Here is a 22,732-nt window from a genome sequence, read left to right as displayed (position 1 = left end):
AATCCAAGCTGGAAGTGATTCAAGCAGACAATATAATTTTTTACATAGAATAACCCTTTACGTCCCTCTTTGTCCACTCATCCCTTCCTAGACAGGTAATAGGGGAAGAAGAAGCACTCTAGTCATGCAGATATTCTTCTCCAAGCTTCATTCTTCCTCACAAGAATGAATTTATGCTCAGAAATGCATTCCAATTTCTATTATTACACGGGTCACCAGTATTGCTGCGTGGGAAATTAGCACATTTATCTCCTCTTATCCCTGCATGCCTTGATTAACTTCGTTCTTGGCATCTTGATTTTATGCTAACTTAGTGCTTATTTATCCTCTTCTCTTTTATTAATTGAATACCTTCCTAATTATCCTCCCTGTCTGCCCCCTTAAGCAGTGAGTTGTAGGTTACCCACAAAGTTCACTTGCCTCTAAAGAGAGATTAGTCTTGCATAAAATCTCACTTCCACAAAACCCCTCAGTTTAACTTACTTTACCATACACCCCTCCCCCCAGCAGTTTACTTCCATGGCCTTACATACTGCTTCTTTCACAGACGGTCCCTGGATACAGTCCTTACATATTCAGCATCCCTTCAGGTTCTTTGTGAGTCACCTGCAGACTGTGCATCCAGGATGTGATCTTGGGAGTGCTTAAAGGTTGCATCAAGCAGCAGAAATACCATGAGATATTTCTGTTTACAACCATATTGCTCTGTCAAGGTAATTTCTGTGGTTTCTCTGAATACCTGGTAATGCCTGAGTGCAATGCAGAATTCATTCCTCATGTCCTCTGCACTTTGGCAGTCACAGCACAGCCATATTCATTCTGTTCATCTCCTTGTGGAAGCCATCTCACCCTCATGCCTCTGGAAGGGATAATATGAAAAGCTACCTCTTGTCTCTCTCTTGTTTTCCATTCCTGACCAGTCTGGTTTCTGCTAAGCTATTGACACTTCCAAAATCTTAGCTTCAATTTGTCTGATCATCTCTACTGGCTGTGTTTGTCCCTGCTAGCTTCAGTTTTCATATGCTGTAGGTCCCTTCTGATTTGAAGAAGAAATAAAACCTGACCTGTCCATTCACACTTATTGATCCTTTTCTGTATACAACATATGAGATATAGAATGATGTCTGGAAGGAAAATATATCACTCTGCTTCTCAGGTTTTCCTGTGAAATATTTGGTCTTTTTTCTTGTCCTCTTTTCTTTGGGGAGCAAGTATTTCACCACTAAGTAGATGGAGGGTTTGGAGATTGCATCCTGACAGTATCAATATGCCTTAACAGGCTCCTTCTGCTAAGTCAGGGCTCACTCTCCCATTCCATAAGCCAGAGAGACAACATACAGAAATCTAAGAGAAGCCAAACCCCACCACTCAGCAGTTGTCCCTTCCAAGCACTGACTGTTGTGCCTACCCAAATACCCTTATCTGCTCCAGCTGTTTATAAGTGACTTATAACAGCCCACTCTGTGAGACACAAATCATGGCAAACAGATGTTCAGGCAACAGGAGTAAGTGGAAAAACAATTTAATATAGACATTTGTACTTTCAGATCTCCTGTTAGATACAGACTCTGCAGCTTTATCTATGCAAGGGAGCAGGTCCCCGTTGCTGTGCTGTCCTTATTCCTGAATATGCATTGTGGCCGTGCCCTGTATGCCTGTCATGATAAGGTCAGAGTGGGCAGCCCTGCTGAGAAGCGCTGTAGCCTTGAAGTAACTGAAGGGAGCCTAGAAGAAACAGAAAGACTGTTTAGGAGAGCATGTAGTGACAGGACAAACAGGATGGTTTCAAGCTGAAAGAGAGTAGGTTTAGATTAGATGTTAGCAAAAACTTTTTTGCTGTGTACTGTAATGGTGGTTAGGCACTCGCACAGGTTGCCTGGATAAGCTGTGGATGCCCCATTCCTGCAAGTGTTTAAAGCCACGTTGGATGGGGAACTGAGCAACCTGGCTGGGTGGACAGTGTCCCTGGCCATGACACATGGTTGGATCTAGACTGATCTTTAAGGTCCCTCCAACCCAGGCCGTCCTATGATTCTATGATACACTTTTATTTTATATATAGGCATTTGGGGAGGTACCATTTTTCTATTCCGTCACTACAACCACCGGTAGTTATTTATTGGGCAGGTGAAAGTAGAGATGAGAAATCTTTGCTCCAGATAATGATCAGATTTTCAGGCAAGTAATATTGTTGAGTTGTCCGGGAAAAGCTTGCTTACTTTTCATAGATTACCTACTTGGGAATCGCAATTTCTGTTTGGTATGCACAGCAAACACAGAAGGTCTGAGCCCAGGTCCATGAATATTACTGGGTGTGCATCACAAAAGAGTAGTGTCTGGCTGTGGTGGAGACAGGAATCATGATACAGATTACCCTCTGGAGCAGCTGGAGACAATAAACCAGCCATCCCTCCAGAGAGAGGTTAAGCAGTTGATCCTAAGAGCAATCCTCTTTACGTGAAAATGCTATCAGTCACTGCTGTGGTATACACAACCACGCAGGGATGCTGACTGCAAAATAGACCTCCTAATAACCTTACAGTTCTTGGCTGAGTAGCTCTGTGTTAACAGTTGAACAGTTCAGATTTTCTATCTTTGGAGATCTACACTCTTGTTTGGTGCACCCAGAATCATTCTTTCAGGGAGCAGCTCCTGTCATGAGAAAAATCAGAGATGTGAGGGACCTGTCATCCTACAAGAAGAAGAATGATCCTTTGACTCTTTTTCATTTAAGATATATATTTTGCTTTTTAGGAGTCACTTAGTCATAGGAGATTAAACATATGCCATATGTGTATGTAATGCTGTTCTAGGGATTTAATGGGAGCAGACTGATTAAATCCTATCAAGGATACCGTTGTCATCAGCACTGTGTCTGGAGATAATGAAGTTGACACTGAAGTAGAATCCATCACTCCACTATTGAATTATTAGACTTAGCTTAGGGGTTGTTACCAAAAATTAAAAGCCAACTCACCATATGTCTACAGTAGGCATATGACATGAATCTAAAATCCTACCCTTTTCTGGGTCTTAGTCATCATGTATCAAACTATAAGAGGAATACTAGGATTTACCACTCTGAACCATTGCTATAGTACAGCACTGATATTGTTTTGGTTTCTTTTAAGCATGGACATCCTGTCTTTCAAAAAACAATGGAAAGCAAAAACCACTACTCCTTCGTCTTTTCTTAAATTTGAACATCACTGTAAGTCTGGACAACCCAATTCATGGCTGTTGTCTGCTTGATATAATGAAAAAATTCATCTCTCACCTGCTTGGAGAATGACAAAAGCTCTAGTTTACAGATCCAGACACTGAACAAATAAAATCGTTTGTGTTGCCCTCTTTTGGAAAGGTGTTACTAATAGTGCTTCTTTGTTTTTCTTTCTTAACACCTTTATAAAAAAATCACATAGATGCTGCATAACCTGTCATGTTTTAAGCACCTTCAATCATAAATGAAACTTGTATTTTCATGAGTTCTCAATTTCAGGCCTCATATGGGCAACAAGTGTATTCTGAATCATATCAACTGTATACAGCAGAAATTTGTCATATGCACTATTTATGACCACGAGTAACAACCATTCATGTCAGCCAATGGATGTGATAAAATGCACCTGTTTTGTATTGCTGTTTTTACTCCAAAGTGCCTTTTTTTTAAAATGTTACAGGATTTTACTTAAAAACAACTTTTCACTTCTATGTTTGTATCTGAAGCTGAACAACATACTTCCCTCCTGGCCTTCCCTAGAGTTTCCAATGTCCCTTGGTCCCATTCCTGTATAGAATTCTACTGGTAATTTTTTTCTATAAACATTCCTCAGAGTAGTAATATTTTAATCCCCATAGAAAACAACCATTCTCCACTGACAGCTTCAATTTCCAGAAGCATTGAGGTTACATTTCTTTTCAAGTAGGTGGTGAGATCATTCCTAAAAGGAGTAATGCACTAGCCTGTTCAAAGTGTGCCTTGTTTCCAGAGCTATTTCCCAGCCTGTATTAGGTCATCTAGGGGAATTATGCACTTTCTGTATATGTTTCTCTGGGGAGCTGGAACAATGAAGATAGTTTTTCTGTAAAACTACATTTTTCTGATGCTGCGTAGCAAAGGTCAAACTGGTGAGCTGCTGAAATCAAAGCTTTTCTCTGCAACCTGGCAGCTGACCACAAGCTGTTGTCTGCCTTTGGACCCAGGATGCTTATTTTTTTCCCTTCCAGGTGGTAATTGGTGAAATTTAGTAGTGTATCAAGTTATACTAAACGTGCCCTTTTTCATATTGTGACTCCTTACTCTAATTTTCTGCTTTTGGTACTGTTTTGAAATTCATTCTACACATTATTAAATATCCATCAATATAAGCCAGTGAAGTGGAAGCCCACATCTCACGAAGGAAAAGCCCTCCATAGTATCACTATGAGTTACTCTGCTTAAATATGGCCAGTAACCAGAAACTACTTATTCCTTTTCCAGTTCCTCTCAGATTTTAATTTTCTTTTTGGTCCAGTATATTTAATTATTTTAATACAGCGGCCATCAAGCTGATTGACTCATAAATTTGGAATGAACCTTTCAAACATGAAACTGCTGAATGTCTAAGATACTCTGCAGCTGTGAAATATTCAAAAGCCGGTATCCTTCATTTTCTTGAGCATAAATCTTTTGCATCTGGACAACACCTTGAGTAAATATCTAGGTTTGCAAAATGCATCACAGTTTTTTAGCTTTAATTCATACCACAGCACACTCATCTCAGTCCCCTCTGGGCTTCACAAATGTTCCTGCAAGTGCCTCCAGAGCTCGCCTCTCACCTATGCATGAGGTAATGCTGTTTTACTGTCTCCCCTCTGTGACTGACCCTTTTTTCTTCCCAATACAGCAGATACAATGACAATATAATGGACAATATTTCATCTAAAACACCAGTAAAAGTGATTTGGTATTTTGGGTTTACTCTTCACCTTCCTAAAAAGTAAGGGTGCTCACAGACTGGGTTTTTCTTCTTTCAGCTGAGGGGAGACAAAGACTATTACTTAAAATGTCTGTTTTCTACAGCTGACTATCTGAAATCCTTTGACTTTATATCAGCTAATTAAATATTCATTTGACCAGGAAAAAAGGGAGTAAGCACACGGGTGACATGGCAGCATGACTGCCATTGTACTTTCTCAGTTCCAGTTTCCTGTCACAGTCAAGTAACTCCTTGATGTAAAATAAAATAGCCAAGGACTGCAGTTCAGATTGCTTTGCTTCTCTAGGAATGTCAGCCTCCTCTCCAGAGAATCATAGCCTCTACTAATACTGCAACCTAAGCCTGGCTTAAGCAGAATTCCCTCAGCCCCTCCTGTTCTTCAGTAGGCAGAGTGGTCTGTCTGGCCCTTTCCCAAAACAGTTTGTAGCTTAGTGATAAGGGGACTCGTACAGAAAATGTAGATTTGATTGCCCTCAGGAAGAAGACAGCATGGGACTGCAGACTCTCCAGTCACAGAAAAATGCTATGTGCTAAGCTTTGCCGACAGCAACAAGTGATTGGGAACATATAGAGCCTTATTCAAAGTTTGAGTCTGTTTCTGAGGACATCTAACTGGTCAGGACTCTGAGGTATCTGTGGAAATGCACCTCATTCCTGTATCCTAGGGAAGTTTAGATGGAAGTTGCATCACAGCTATCCTCCATGCTGAGACAGGTTAAAGTACATGAGAACTGCTGGTGTTGCAAATGTAGCTCTCAGTACACTGAGATACTTCCAGGGCTAGGCAGAAACTGAGTTTGGGTTCTGATTATTCAGATTTTGAAATTAGGGATGTAAACCAGCATGAGCTCTAGCTTACTGCATAACTCTTTCAGGGATCCATCCTGGTTCTATAAGAAAATATGATCTATTTAACTATTTCAGTGATAGTGGAAGGAACTGTTTTGAGTTCATCACAACAAACTGAATATTTCCAAACTGACATTTCACGGAATTAAATAAAGTTCAAAATGTCATAAATTCTCATGGGAAAAGAATTTTGTTTGTTTTCTGACGTGAAATTGTTTTCTGGCAGAGGTAATTGAAGTCTCTTTAGTGAGATCAGCTCTGTACAGCAGTGAATCTTTGGTTTTAGGAATTAGAGTTCATAAAATGTGACTCCTGTGGTAATGTGTTGCTAGTATTTTGAGACACACTTCTCTTCTCTAGAAGAATAAGGAAAGCATGATGAGGAAAATTACTTAATTTGAAATATTTGATTGTATTCTTGAAGAACAAAAAGGTGAGTATCAAGGTGTCCATTACTATTACCACTTGTGGTTGAAAGTGAATATGTGAAGACAATAATTTCAGCACAAGGGAAAATAATTATAACCTTTTCAAATGCTTCTATACCAATTGAGGAAAATCTTTTATAGACAAACTCATTCTGCAGCTTTTATATTTAACGGAAAAATTGGAGTTTATCTAAGAATGTGAAAGTATTCGGAGTTATCAGCTGGAGTTTTCCATGTCTGATCTTCCTGCAGGCAAACAGAACCTGTAAATTTAACATGCAGTACAGGGATGGGGTATTTCTATGTGTCTGAGAATAACTGTGAAGCATTGGAAGTATAGTCCAGCTTACAATTGCAAGTGCCTTACAAGAGTTTAGTTTCATTTTGCTCCTCTAGGTTGTGTAGGGAAGGGTTAGACTCTGTGTCTGTATAAGTCAGTTCAGGTAAGAAAAGAAGAAAGGAACAAAAGCTGTACAAAACACACTTTTTACCTGTATTAAATATACAATGATTAAATTTTGCAAACGCATCAGGAAGAAATCATTCTGTCTTTTCTATGCCCCTCCTTCATTTTTCTCTCCATGTTTCTGGATGACCTGTCTTAGGGTCACCCAAGGGATTTTAAAACAGAAGCTAATTCAGCTGATCTGAGTGGTTCCTAATAGATTTACCATAATGTAACATCCATGAAAGGTTATTGAAGCGCAGGACAGTGGCTGAAAGCAGTGGATGCTGGTGATGGTATCAATGGATGTGCCTCAAATCACCCAGGGATGTCCACACCCTTGTCAGAAGGAATCAAGACCACAAAATTCTCCCTGGATCAGAGGCAAACCATTCGCCTTGCCATTCTCCTTGGGAGGATTTTACTGCCCAATTTCAAATACAAGATGATACACCATGGAGCTATAGGGAATCATTTAAACTCATTTTGACCTATCTATTAAAACCACCAGAATCTCAGTAAAGTGAGCTTATGTGTTCATAAGCAAAGCAAGTGTTGTTTTGCCTATTACTTTTGTATTTGTGTCAAGAATAACTTGCAAGCGGTTCTCTTGTATTTCCTCAGTCTGTCAGTATAAACAGCATTTGTTATTCTCTTTTTGTTAGGAGCAATCTTTTAAGTTGAGATCTGTTTCCCTATGGGAAATGAGTGAAATTATCTTCAAAACTCTATCCACATTCCCTGCAAGATCCCACAGCAAATTCTTATGGTTAAATAAGTTCAGCTGTTATACTGGGTCCTGAAGTATGAGAAGGTTTGTTGCCACAGTCCCTGGCTTTGCCTTTCAATACGGATGTATTTTTTATGAAATAGTCATGATGTTCACCTCTTGAAAAGACCGCATTAATTCAAAACCAGAAGCCAAGTAGAGATAACACTTCAGATTTTACTGTCCTAGCAGCAAGATTGGATTTTGGAGGGAGGAGAGAGAGGAAGGAGAAAGGAATGTGGCTTCTGAAACTGTTAAAATGCATAGCTTGGAGGCAATGGATATTATGTGTTTATTTTAATCTTTCAATTTCTGGGAACTAAAAGTTAAAGTGGATGTATTGTTTACAGCAAAACTGGATTGACCAAGCTGGAAACCTGAATTCTCTATTTCATGACAGGCAAGGCATAATATGCATTAGAGCCAGGCAGTATTTTCATGCCTCTTCCCTAGTGAATTTTGGTTCTGAGCAAACAGAGCATCCATCTCTCTGGAACTGGTGCTGTACCTGGAGGCTGCCTCAGCCTAAGGCAGTGGAATACAGGGCAGCCACCACCACTGGGCAAACCCCCAGTGCCTCTTGAATAACAGCAGTGCTGACATGGAGATGTGTGTTTGGAGCTACTACTTCAGTCATGTTCCTGGGATATTATCCTGCTGGAACCACTAGCAAACACACAGTGATGGTTTTTTTATATAGCCCATCTGGTAGAACTTAAACCTCATCCTATTGAGCCCAATTGCATGCAAGTACCGCAGTTTCTCTTCTCTGGAGTGATTCTTGCTGGTGGTTAATAAACACACAGCATCTGATTACATAGAGAAACAGGGGAGTTTTACCAATACAACAGTAGAAATAGGCAAAACCTTCATCCAACCAGTGGTAAATGTAAGTCTCATAGTAAGAGTAAGGAGAGGCAAAAAGTAGGGGTTCCAGTCATACCTTTTACAGTAATTTTCACCCTTGCTAAAACTGACAAAGGTGATTGAATTTGAATTTCAGTTGGCTCAATAATACCTGACTGCTGAGTTGTAGACTGCAGTGTGTATCAGTGATCCTCAGACTGGACTCAGCCATTGCTGGTCTGTAAATGCTAATTTAAAGACATAAGTCTGAAAGATAATTTCTGTCATTCCACCTGGGGTAACAATAGCTATTTTCAGCTTTTTCTTAATGCTGAGGTCTCTGATGTACTGAGGAAGTTTTTCCTGTTTGACTGATACAGGAATATTGGCTCATATCCAACAGGTTCCTGCTTCTTACAAATAACTGTGTTTGTTTGTGGAAGGAATTGTGGGACTCATATCATAGTCAGACTGGTTGGTGATACAGAGTTAGGAGCAAGTTTATAAAGTCTGGTATCTGTCTTGCTGTTGGCATATCTGTTGACTGAGGCATAATAACAGGACATCTGTGATATCAGGAAATGTGAAACTGCAGTTCCAGGCCACTCTATTTTATAAGCAACCTTTTATGGTTGCTAATCAAAGTGTATAATTATTCAACTTTTTTCCAAAAAAAATCTTTTTTTCAAATCTAGACTTTAGTATTTTCTGATATAAATAGTTTGATAGTAGAACATTACTTTATGCAAAGACAACAATAAGCAAATCTAGTGTTTCTAAAATGCTGAATTAAAAATAGACTGGGGTGATAAATAAGATGGATATGTGGACTTGTGTTTTGGGAGGTTTGTTTGTTGTAAATGATGGAAACAAATCAAGGGCAATTTGCAGGCACTGTGCTTTGCAAATTGAGAATTGGCAGTGAAATAGCAAGACATTACCACTGTTGATATTAGCAATGACTATAGGATATAATGTTGCATAAGGATGCACTATAATCATAAATGCACCTACGGAGATCATTCTTTTCAGGAACTTCCAGCCATCTGGAAGATAAATGTATCTGGAAAATGGATATGCCAATTACTCTGGCTTTATTGTCTGTGGACTTTGCAGGAGTAATTTTTACTGGATAGAGTGACACCTGCTTACAGGGAAAGCCCCCCAGAATAGCACAAACAGAAGTTCAATTACCTCTTTCCAAGCGCTCTTACATGTTGTTAATTCCCACTGTGTGATAGGAGGGAGATCATGGTAAGAGAAACAGGCAAACTCAGATTTGCCAGTAGAAGAGCCATAAACAGGAAAATCAGTAGCAGAATGTAGATGGTATAAAGGATTATCTCATGTGCCTGGGGAAACCGGGCATGACAATGAACGAGTTCATGTCTAGTCTTATGTTCCTGTGCAGTATTCCATGTATTTGTGGAGATGATATGACCCAATCTATTCACATTATTAATGGAGTGATTTGTAGAGATATATTTTCTCCCTTTATATTTTCTTTTTTCCTCTGTGGGCCATAGTTTTCCTTTGGTCCAGTGTAGAGCTGATCCACTAGACAGCATTAGGAGAGGGACTCATAACACACATCTGTCAGTTTGGATATTTTCAGGTTAATCCCTCAGTCTGGGTCTGGAAGTTTTACTCCCTGCTATATCCAGACCATGTTAGCTGTCAGAAAGGTTTACACTTGAAATTCTGAAAAATTTCTAATGAGCCAAAAACCTTGAAATCAGATATATGGAACTAGTAAATGATAGCAGAGACCACAGCAGGTTCTGGCAGAGGAAAGATGTGCTCTCCAGCTTGGAACAGATTCAGGAACTGAGCTGGGCCCATGATTTTTAACAAGTGTGCTGGAAATATCATTGCAATATCAAACAGAAGTCAAAATGCCCCAGCATAGGTCAGCACTGGTTCCTGGTACTGACATACAGTGGAAGTATTTTAGAGGAGAGGGATCTGGCTGCGACCTGTGACATTTCTTTTACCTTGAGGGGAGTAGATGAATTCCATCATGAGAGCAGTGACTCCACGCTACCTTCTGTGCATTGTAACAAATATGAAACTAAAGTAAGGCTTTCAATTCTTCCAAAGTATTTGACAATACAGGTAATGCCAATAGCTGATATTTATTAAATGCTGTTGTGTAAATCTGAGTTTCTGTACAAAATAACAGTATGATATAGATGTATAACTGTATATTATGTACATGTTCAGATTACAAGGATGTCTTCTCTTGAAATACTTTGAAATCAGTAGCAATGATCTTGGTTGACATGGGAACTATACATCCATCTGGTCAGGCCAGATTCATCTATGGAGTCCAGGAGGTAAGTGAACCTATATCAATTACTCTCTAATAATAAGGGTATTTGTCCTTGATCTGAGAGTGACATAATTTGGAGCTTTCTGTCCACATACTAAGGTGTGAATTATTCAGCATTGTAAAGTACAACTTGTACTTTATCACTATTCATAGAATTCCTCAGAAATGTTTCCTCAAAGCAGCATAACCTCATAACAAAGCAGAGGGAAGGACTTTCAGAGGTTCCTTGGTCCAAAGCAGGCTCAGATCTACCTGTCACTCTGCAAAGAAGTGATGGGAGAAGGTGCCCATTTGTCACCATGGGCATGAGCCAGTGATTTATTCTACTTGAGCTCAGACCAGCAGCCAAATTATATTGCTTTTCCTCTCACTACATGGAAAATAAATAAATGAAATAAGAATTGGATGTGAAGTGGGTGTTCTTGTCAACTCTGTGGTTTAGCTGTCAGTGCAGCCAAAGCTCGAGGGGGTGGTGCCCACCACCCTTCAGGAGAGTCTCTGTTCTAACCTGGTGAGCAATGCCATTGGGTGTCTGCCCTGTGGAACAGCTGGTCTCTTTACCACATTGTGTGGTGGTGAAGATACGATGGGATTGGTTATAGTTTGAACATGAAGAACCAACCCCCCTGAGACTGGGAATATCTGTGCTCTGAGCACCTTTCAGGTGTGCTGTGCCACTGTTTCTCTGCAGCTTTTACTGCCACTGCTACACAGGACTCTCACAAAACCAGCTGTGACTGGGTACTGGTGTGTGTTCAGCCCCTATCAAATGCAAAAAACCCCATGCTAACCTAGATCACAGTAAAATAGTTTTGCATTAAGACTCAAATATCATTGTTATGTGTCTGAAAACAGGCAATAAAAGTAGTCAGATGGGCTGGAATCATACGTTCATTTTACTGGGTAGACTCATCCTTCATCTGTATATATAGACATAGGAAGGTAAAAGCAGGACCTCTTGCAACAATCTATTTATAATGAGGCAAAAAGCTCTTCACATAACCTATTTAAGATTCCATTTTGTCAGCACTTCCACAAACTATGGGGTACAGGGAAAATCCAGCAGTGTCTCAGCTCAGGACAGGCAAAACAACCTGTCCTGCAGTCAGTGCTCTTCGAGAATTTCTGCCTATCTACTCAGAAAACAACACTGGAAGTAAAAACATCTGAGCCTTTTTCAGGTGTATATGAAGGTACATTGCAGTCACCCCTTGCTGAAACCTCAGCTAAATCTGCCAAAGCTGAGTGGTGAATAGCTCTTATTCACAAGTGAAACTCACAATAAATCAAATGCTTACCAGGCCACTGGCTTCAACTGTGAGTATGAAAGTGCCATCAATAAAACACCCAATAGGATTTAAAAAATCCCCCTCTCTTACTGAGTCAGGCTCCATCCAGTCTTTCAGAAGTCTATCGCCTTTGTGCTCTGAGTTGCTCAGTTGACTTCTTACCTCATGCTCCAGGCCTGAAAGCATTTTCCGCTGCATGATCTGATATTGTGCAATTTCCAAAAACCCCTGCAGGGGAAACAGAGATATCTGATGTCCCCTGCCTGCCCTCAAATGTAAATTTACATTTTACAAACCACAGCAGCTCATAATCCCTCAATATCCTTTGTAATGCCAGGTTGTCTCCCCAGCTTGTGTTAATGTGCACTAATGAGGAACAGGCAATAGGTATTTGGAAGACAGATAAGCAAAAAGGCATGTCCTTCCAGATCTTTTAGAATATGCTATTAAAAAAAGCCCAAAATGTTTTGCTTGGTTGCAGTGTTGTAAGGCAGCTCCTCTTGTTCTCTCAGGGACCAGCAGCTGCACTGGTGGGGTCACAAGATGATTTGTTGGTAGGGTGCGAGGGCAGCAGGGGAAGCCTCAGGTCACTCACTGGGATGCAGCAGTTTGGGGAGGATTCCAGGTTGTTTCTAGGATGGTGGTGAAGGAAATGTGGCTGTAGGGGGGTGTTAGCAGGTATGTTGTGTTGATGGGGGAGGCTGGGGTACTGGGCTGAGCTCAGCTCGCTACTGTCTCATGGTCACAAACCACAAACCTTGCCTCTAGATTATGTGTTAAGGAAGAAGTCTGGGGGCAGTTAATGGGTAAGGGCAATCTCTGTCCCCGCTTTTGCTGAAACTCTTATTCTTTGGGGCAGAAAACTGTGAATGTGCAAGACTTTTGGGACTTTCCTAGGCTCTGTTCCCACAACTATACCCACACTCCATGTTACATGGACACTACTTGTTACAAGGCAAAAAAAAAATTAAAAGTGAGTACTCTGGCCACAAGTTCTACCTTTAAACAGAGTCCAGCAGTCATTTTGGGTGAAGGGAAAGGAGGATTAGGGTTAAGATGTTAGATTTACTGTCCCCTACTTGTTTTGTGGGTTTGACCCTTTGCCCTTCAAGGTGAAGACCCATGAGTATCTCTTCTGTGTAGAGCGTGTTTGTGCTAATAAAACTAAGTCCTCTTTCTCTCTCTCTTTGGATAGGTCAGCCTCTGAAATGCAGCCCTGGGTGACAGACTATCCTCATTCTTCCTCAGTTGTCTCCTTGCTCTGTTAGGCAGCCTATAAATATACAGTTTATTTCATCTTTACCCAAAGTCATATTCTTTTCCTCCTAATTATTTTACTCTTAATTGCTTGATTCTGCACCTATTGAAGCTCCCAGAACTGTTCCCACTATAGACACAGTAACAGCCCAGAGATCCCCATATCCAGGCACAAACAAATGGATGCCACAGACTCCACTCTCACCTCGTAGAGAAAGGCAATGCAGGGTTCAAAACATCCACTGCACAACTGGCATACTTAAAGTCCCCTGAAATAATTTGAAGCACATAACAAAATATCATGAACTTTCCCCTGGGAGGGCAAGTGGGGAGATTGATTTGACATAAAAGACTAGCTACTGTTCTTAATTCATAGTTTGGCAGATCTCAGGCATTTTAAGTGAATGAACAAATTTTGTATTACAGAATGTCCTTTGCAGAATTCAGGTTTTAAAAAAAATAATTTAAATTTTGGGTTTTTTTTAAAGCCTTATGAAATCCTCTTTGTGAGTGTTATTAATTGTGCTGCTTTAGAAATTTCATTTTTGTTTTAGATGCTGTAAGTCATCACAATTTGCAACACCAACAGAACTGGGTGGAACTGATAATACTCTGAGTTTTAAGTACATTACAGAACTGTGCATAATAGCTGTGGACAGTTGCAGAGTATAAACCTGTTCCCCACCCAGACAAGGTGTCAATGGTCATTATTATTCTGTATGTTCATTCTGTCTGCCGAAAGAACAGAAGAGTCTGAGCCCTGGCAAAAAAGATTAAGACAAAGGCTGCAAGCTTCAAATTCGTCTTATCTGGTGTTCATGAATGTAATATATTAATCAAATGAAGTTTACTTTGAGATTTGTTTCACAAAACATCCACGTTTTTCTGTTAGATTTGGAGCATAAGGAAAAAGCTGCCTAACCTAATATTTTGGGAAATGTTAAAATTTTGGAGTTTTCAAGCCTGAACTTTCTCCCCTTTGTCAAAATTGATTCCATAACCACCTCTGTAGTGTGCTGCTCTAGGAACAAAATGCAGTGTGATTAATGTGGTGAATTCCAGGAACATGCTTACACAGCGTATTGTAAAACACTGCTCTGGCAGACAGCTCTTCCAGCACTGGCTAAACAGATTGGCCACAGGCACCCAGGGCACTGGTTTTGGCTAGTGACTGAGACACAGCAGGAGGGTTAGAAAAGCCATAACTTTCTAAATGCCAGGAGCTGGGTGACTAACAGGGGACTGGTTCTGAGTTTATTACAAATCCTGATAATTAAGGAGGCTCAAAAGCATCCCCAGACAGTGACTGTGGGCTAGTGCTGCTCTTAAACCTTGCTGTCAGCATCTGTGTGATAATTCACAGGTGCAGTCTCCCTGCTGAGACACTGCTGAAACCACTAAGCAGATACCAGTGTCAACTTCAAATCTAGCTCTTGTAGCTTTGTTCCTGAGACCAGCAAAGAGTGTCTAAATAGGGTACAGAAGCTGCTCATTTAGTCCTACTTTGCTCTGAGCAGGAAGGTTTGTGAAGGTCTGCACATCTCACTTTGGGCATAACCATGTAGGTAACTACTTGAGTGTTGTCTCTCACCAGAGGAGAAAACTACAGGACATGAACGACAAAAAATGTGGCTTTAATCTGGACACCGGTTATATTCAATTAGAAAGAAGGAATATGTTCCTAAATATCTTGTGTGTGGGATCCTACTCACAGTAGGCACCTACCTACTACATTTGTTTGAGGTTGAAACTTTTAAAATGAGGAATTATAATGGAAACTTTAAAAACAAAAAAAACCAAAAAGCCTGATCCTTTTTATGGATGGAGTGATCTCTTCCTGAACATTTTCGAGTTCAAGAACATACTTATTTTTATTTCATGCGTGTGAAAATGAGATTAATGGTCATACACAGGATTATTCAAATGTGTTTTTTTCAGAGCAGTATACTGTATTTCTTAAAGAGATGTCCTGATGCAACAAGTCTTTGGTCTCTCTTTTCTTCCTATGGTGAGACTTCTGCTTAACCTTTTGGACTTTACAGAAGTTTTTGTGGGGATCTTCCCATGACCATATGCAATTACTTTACAGTGATTTTATGTGTTAATTTATCATTGAAATTACCCATGACTTCCTTTGGTTCCTGAATGAGCTGAGTCCTTACCCTTTTGTCTTCAGAACTACCACTTTGGTATGTACTGTGGCATAACAAGCATAGAAAGGTCTAGTGTCAACATTTTATTTCAATTTGCTTGTTTTAATAGTTTCTGTAAAGGCTAAGAAGTTCAACAGAGGCATGTAATTACAAATATTATGCAATACATAGACTAGATAAGATAAACTAATGCTGTAAATGTTTTTAAGTACTGTAAGTAGACTTAAAATTACACTAATTCATTTTAGATTACATAGTTTTAATTGGCAATTTCTTCTTAATCAGCCCTGCATTAGGGTTGTTTACTTGCTGGTTGCTTCTCCTTGCTCTTCCTTTCTTTTTCTCAGACAGCTTTCCTAGAAATTGCATCCAGAGACTCTTTGGGTCCATTTTCATTAGGGCAGGGGAGCATCCCTGACCATATCAGGAGCTCTTGCATGATAAGGGTGGTGACAACACTGACCATAACAGGAGCATCATCTGCCCAACCAAGATGAGGAACAAAGGATAAGCAGTTATTCTGATTAGCCTTGGTAAATCCCTAATCTGATCTGTAGCCCTAGTGGAATGGTGCCATTGTTACTGGACTTTTTTGGGGAAAAAAAAAAATCCAGTAGTTACCAAGTTGGGTTATGGCCAGGATGGAAACTTACTGATGACTAAAGCCAATTGTCTTGTGACCCTATAAACAATGGTCCTAAGTGAGGCCCTTTGACCTATTCTGGACCACAGTGGGCTGTGCCAGCACCTCCCTCTGAATGAGACTCCTCTCCAAGCTTGCAGCCCTCAAGTCTGTAATACTCAAAAGACCATTGCATGATGACAGGGCCTAGGCTGACAACCCCCACACATACACACTCCTTGAGGTGCAACCCATGCCTGTTGAGAAACACAAAGGGATTTGATGTATTTCACTGAACTTGAGGGGAATTTTTGGCAGGTACCTTTACACACATAGTTATAGATGTGTACATCTCTTTGCCTGTCTGTGTTAGTGTGAATTGATTACGGTATGAATGGTAGTATCGTAAGTCTATAATTAAGTCTGTAATAATTGTAGTAAGTCCCATTGAATTGCTATTTTTTCAATGCTAAATTACTCAATAATTAAGTGCTGCTAAACCCTGTCAATATTCTTTGCACCCTTTTGCATTCCCAGCCTTTGTGTAAATAATTCTAAATTGATTCTAATCCAATTTTCCTATGTATACCTCACCTGTGCATTCAGCAAGAGAGTGAATCTTCTCATGAAGCTCTGTTGAAGTTGCATTTACACAAATTGATATTAAAACCAGACTTTTGGCCAATAACTTTGATGTTGATTCTTTCAGCATCTGAAACCAGTTGTTCACAACATACATCAGATCTAGCTCATCAAAAGATTCTGACAATCTTTGGGTGTTTGTATATTTTTTAATGACTTGTTGAATTATTTGTTCACATTCTCTTTGAAATGAAAGGAACATTTAGAATCTATGGCTTATAATTATGTGCGGACTTAAATAATATTATACTAATTTTCCCTTTCCTTTCATTCTTTCATGTTGCCTTTTGTCTGACCATCTCTGATTGAAAGATAGTTTGCTGTAAACTTAATCTTAATATATTCAACAGAATCAGAAACACTGCTTTAATTTCTTGTGGCTGGTCTGCCTCAAAATTTGGATATTTCCCATAAAAGGTCTGATTTCTTGTAGCTGAAGGAAAGCTGCCAGTAGGTGAGTGTGTTGTTTGGGTTACATTAGTTTATAAATTTATTTTTTTTTCAAGGTCCAAAATGAAGTCTGAAGCTTTACTATTCAAACAGTGGCTACTGCTTTGTTTGAAGAGGTGAGGAAGTCTCTAATTTTTTTTTTTTTTAAATAAAGATGCTAACATTAGATGTTTTTCTTTTTTGAGAGTTATTAAGACCACTTAAGACCATAGGCATTTCGGGAAAAATTGTTGTAGTAAAAAATTGAAGATAAACCCTGTGACTTTTGGTAGTGCTGTGGATACTGGTGCTTCAATGATGCACGTACAGTTGAATACCCAAAAGAGAAAACAATTGGTCTGGAAGGTTGCTCTCGAGCCTCATGCTTCTTGAATTCACTTAATAGTAACTAATTTAATTTCTTTATTAGCACTGACTTTTAAAATCAACAGTTTGACTTCAGAGTCAAACAATAAATCTGGACAGAACTGCTAAGAGTGTCTTCTTATGGGTCATGGAAATAACAGTGAAAGCAGGAGTAGTATTAGCAGAAAAGGATGGAATTCTGTTATTGAGAAGCAAATTCAGAATAAACTGGAAAAAACTACTTTTTTTTTTTTCTAACCTACCCTTAGAGCTAGATTTCTCCCTTAATTTTCACAGATTGCTATGAAAGTATATATTTAGAGGTTTTTTTCTGTAGCATGGTGTTTTTTCCTCAGAAGGCTCCTGTCGCGGTCGAGGCGGGGAGGCGACATGGGTTTCAGGATACCAGCAGCTTTTTTATTGCAACAGTACAGCTACCTTTATACAGTTCTGGGGTAACACATGTACACACAGCATTGGTTTACCATATCATAACAACTCATGATTGGACATACAGCCACATGTCCTAACACCATAGGTTGACATTCCTCACAGGAAACCCACTGTGTCACAGTCCCCACTGTCTGTGGTTAACCCTCTGCCAGGTGTAAGAAGTTCCATCTTCAGTATCTCAGTTTACTGAGAGCCCAGAGCCAGCTGGGCTCCCCAACAATTCCCCCTCTTTTGTATTATAGAAAATGCCAGCATCAGCTAATACAGGGCCCTTGCACTAGCGACATGACAATATCAATAATACAATACAATTACACACATAGGCAAAGAATCAACCAGTCCTTCTTTCATCAGTCCACAAGAATGGTATTCCTTCTTCTCAGTGCTGAATGTCCATAAATGAGTTGTCCATGTAGCTTGTGCATGTGCCACAGGTAGGTAGAAAGCAGACTGTTGGAGGATAAGAATATTGCTCCTCAAAAGCTAGCTGAACAGACAGGTATCCTGCCCCCCCCTTTTTTTTTTTTTTAACCTTTTGTTTTGTTTTGTTTTTTCTCTTATTTTTTTTTATTTTTCTACTTTTTTTTTTTTTTTTTTTTTTTTTTTTTAGTTTTTGACTTCCTAAAGTCTTTCAGTGCTTCAAAAAGCAGGTGTCAGGAAGTTAATAATTCCATGACTCCCCTGAAAGCAACTTTAGAAGTCCTGGTACCCGTGATCTCTGCTCCAAATTAGCATTTTTGCAGGAGCAGGGCATCTAGCTTGATTCCATGTCTCTCTTTAGCAGTAACTGCCACTCGGGACGACAGAGTCATCCTCTTTAGGTAACATGGAACCTATTATACTCCGATGGTTTACCTGTTCTAGACAGGTGTCTCCAAAAGATCTGGGTCGGCCCCCTGCGACATTTTTGTCGCTTTTAAAACTACACCGGAGTTCCCGCCTCCAACAGCTCTCTCGGAGCTGTCTCTCTCCGTCCTTGTTCAGGACGTGAAAACCTTCTAGATTGCTTCAGGAGGTACTAATGTAAGTTACAAGCAGAGTAATAATAAAGCGAAGACGAACAGTAGCTGGAATGTTGCTTTAGCAGCCGACTGCTGATAAAAGGCAGTTGCCGGGATACCGAGATTTCGCAAGAGTCCGAGCCAAGCGGGGGAGTGCGGCAAACAGGAATTTGTCTGCCCCACAGCTGCGAGAGTAACGAAGGCAGGGTCGCTCGGAACAAACGGCACTGCTGAGTCAGGGCACGTTCGGGGTGCTGTCTCAGCTGCTCCACGCACAGTCAGGGACGTCCGGGGATAGCGGGGGGACGCGAACCGGGCACGGAGCGGGCTGAGGCCCTGCACGGAGCTGGGATGTCAGGAGCGAGGGCTACGCAGGTTGCGCACGCAGCCACGCAGTGTCCGTAGGGCTGCAGCTGGAACGCGGAGCGAGATAACGATGCTCCACGGGGGAGAGCGGGGCAGCCCTGCGGGAAGGCTGGGAGCGGAGCGAGATTACGAAAGCTCCGAGGTAGAATGGGGCAGCGCGGCAGGAGGGTTGATAGCGGACCACTCAGTAACTTACGTAGCCGTGAAAAAGTCTCAGCAGCAGCGAGAAAGTTCTCAGCAGCAGCAAAAGGCAGCTCAGCGGCATGCGATCTCTCGGGCTGAGAAGCGGTGAAAGCGGAACGGGGGGGTCAGCGGCCGTCTGATCCCTCCGGGTAGCAGCTTCTCGAGATCCCGCCCGAGCGATTCTTCGTTCGCTTCTTGTCGTCGAGTTCTCTTCTATCTTCCTTCGCAATCACGTCGGGGGTTCACCATATGTCGCGGTCGAGGCGGGGGGGCGACATGGGTTTCAGGATACCAGCAGCTTTTTTATTGCAACAGTACAGCTACCTTTATACAGTTCTGGGGTAACACATGTACACACAGCATTGGTTTACCATATCATAACAACTCATGATTGGACATACAGCCACATGTCCTAACACCATAGGTTGACATTCCTCACAGGAAACCCACTGTGTCACAGTCCCCACTGTCTGTGGTTAACCCTCTGCCAGGTGTAAGAAGTTCCATCTTCAGTATCTCAGTTTACTGAGAGCCCAGAACCAGCTGGGCTCCCCAACAGGCTCCCCTAATGGTTTTCTATTTTCAAATTTTCTCATGCTTTTGGGAGGTTATTAGTGGCTTGGTGTGGTATGTAACTGTCCTTTGGTTACATTTGAGTGAATTATAAGCTTCTTAATTTTGCTTAGAAGCTTTTAGATATCCATTTCTGTCTCGGTGCAAAGGCAATTTCTGAGGCTGTTTTTATGTTGGCTTTGATCTTTTGGGGAAATCTCGACCAGCACACTTCAAATCTACAGATATATGTATTCATGTTCAAGACTACCTGACTGTTGATTTACTTTTTACATTTACCTATTTATGCATTTGTGTTAGCTCGTATTATAAAACACACAGGTTCTGTGAGGCCGCCGCTGTAAAAGATAATAAAGAATGTTTTCATAAATACTTTAACAGAAAAGGAGGGCCAAGGAAAATCCCTATCCTTTATTGGTTTTGGGAGGGAACATCATCACTAAGGATGAGGAAAAGGCTCAAATATTTAATGTTTTCTTTGCCTCTCCAACTCTCCCAGCCTGTCGTCATAGGAGAGGTGTCCCAGCCCTCTGATCATCACTGTGGCCTCCTCTGTACCCACTCCATCCGGTCTATGTCCTTCTTATGTTGGGTCTTCCCTCATCAGTTTGGGATAGTGGAGCAGAACAACAGGATTCTGCATTTGCAGGCAGTGATTAACAAAGACATAAAGTGTGACATTTACTCAGCTGAAAGTGAGAACCTACAGTCACAGGTGTCTGCATAGATCTATGTCTACATATACTAAGCTGGTTTAAAATTTCTCTGTAGTGGATTTAAATTTAGGTAAAAAGGTCAATAGCAGCCAGGAAGGAATTCACATAATATAAGCAGATACCACCATTTGCTCATGTGAATTCCCAACAGCATCCACAGTATGAAACTGACTGCAATGGAAGCTTTGTTGTCTATCTCAGAGGTAGATCCCTCCACACAGAGCAAAGCAAGTCAACTCTACCTGTGTGATCTCAACTAAACTTGTCCCACTCACCTCTGGGGTGCTTGAGAAAATCAGAAAGTGAGAGTGCTTGAAGGTCTGGTGGTTTTGCACCATTTAACTGGTGACTCCAGTCCTAGATCTTGAGCCCTTTGAGTGAGACACTGCCCAGAGTCAGAACTAAGAATGATTTCTGTCCCTGAGGAGCTTACGAGCTCACTGTAAAACAAGACAGAATTACAAGCAGACAAGTATAAAACAAAGGCGAGGTATAAATGAAATCCCTGAAAACAGAAGGAAAGAAATTATGTAATGGAAGGGTATTTGCATTTGTGCATAGGCCCAGAGCAAATCTTTTCCTTGATTTGCCGTAACTTGACAAGGTAACTTTTCAAAATATGGTGGAATTACAGCCGTAGAAAACATCTTCTGAAGAAGCATAAGTCAGAAAGAAAATGTTATTGTGCTGGCTTGCCTACTCTATTTTCTTGGATTTGATATAAATGTGACTTAGTTTGTCTCTGAAAGAATGTATCTCACTTCTGCCTCAAAAAAAAGCAGCAATTCAAAAACAGAGCAAATATTGTCATTGTTTTAAAGTAATTTTTCATCTGGCATTTACCTCTATCCAAATGCCACTTGACTTTGCAGCAGCTTGAACACCAAAAGCTTTTCTAAAGCATGCTTTACTTTGCAAACTAGATTGTTTTTATAAAGGTATTAAATTGAAATCTATAGCCATGGGATGACACTTTCAGACATTCATTGCAAAAAAATTAACTGCCAAGTATCTTAAGGTATTGACTAGATCTGGGTGCAGTCTAATAAAAAATTATCTCATCAAATTATGTGTCAGGTTGTATTACTTCATTGCTACAATGGAAACATCAAGAGAAGAAGATCAATGCTAATCTACAGGAGAGAGAAATTCGCACAACATCTTATAATGACAGAAGATAAATGTCCCACTTGCATTTCATCAATATGATTATTTTATAGTGGTGAAGAGAAAATTTGATAAAAAACAAAGTTCATTTCCTGTTTCCACAATGTACCTTATTTGCTAATACAATTAGTGTGACAAGCTGACACTTGAGTGTCTTGGTTTTGCTTAAAACATTAGATTTTTGTCACACAGGAATTTGGAGAGCATGCAAAGCTGAACTAGCCATAAGAATGAAGGATGAGATTTCTCCTGTCTGTTTTTCCTTTGTGGAGGGCAGGACTAAGCCAGAGATCCTTGATTTGCTTTTGTGTGGGGTACCTGAATGGCATGCTCTTGGCGAGTGGCCTGCTTAACCACAGTTTTAAAGGTAAGAGCACGAATATGAACAGTTTATGTGTGTAACAAATAGGTAAAACTGGCTGGGAGGCTGTACTAGTTAGAACAGCTGGGACCAGTTCATCACTGTGTGGATGTAACCCAAACTGTGTATTTGACGCCCTCTATGTCATTTCCCAGAAGCTGTTAGCAATAGACCATTGGCAGCAGCTGCCCAGAGCACACCTGACCCCTCAGGCTATAAGCTGGGTGATAAGAGGCCTGTGAGATAGGAGAATGTTTCTGTCCTCACACCCAGGACTCACAGTCACCCATTGTGGAACTCCCCACCCTGAGGGAGGTGCTGGGCATTCCTGCCTGAACCTGAGTGTATAGGATCTTGGGGTTCTGGGACTTCTAGGGACGATTTGTGAGATCCAGAGGAGGACTGAACCCTCGACCAGACTGTGACCACCACTCCCAGCCGGACTGTGACCATCACTTGCACCAACAGGTTTTTCCCTCTCCTTTTACTTTTGGACTCAGGAGGAC

The 22,732-nt window shown here is 40.7% G+C and overlaps 1 long non-coding RNA gene across 1 annotated transcript; it reads right to left on the bottom strand.

The window, feature by feature from the left end:
• Positions 1-18,235: 18,235 nt before the first annotated feature.
• On the bottom strand, positions 18,236-19,924 carry LOC126651904 (uncharacterized). Its single transcript, XR_007631823.1, has 2 exons — positions 19,423-19,924; positions 18,236-18,309 (listed from the first exon to the last, which is right to left on the bottom strand). It is a non-coding gene; the product is annotated as an uncharacterized LOC126651904 (long non-coding RNA).
• Positions 19,925-22,732: the final 2,808 nt, after the last annotated feature.

The sequence above is a fragment of the Myiozetetes cayanensis genome, unplaced genomic scaffold (assembly GCF_022539395.1).
Source record: "Myiozetetes cayanensis isolate MyiCay16 unplaced genomic scaffold, myiCay2020 scf7, whole genome shotgun sequence".
Lineage (NCBI taxonomy): Eukaryota > Metazoa > Chordata > Aves > Passeriformes > Tyrannidae > Myiozetetes > Myiozetetes cayanensis.
This window is presented reverse-complemented; position numbering and strand designations above follow the sequence as displayed.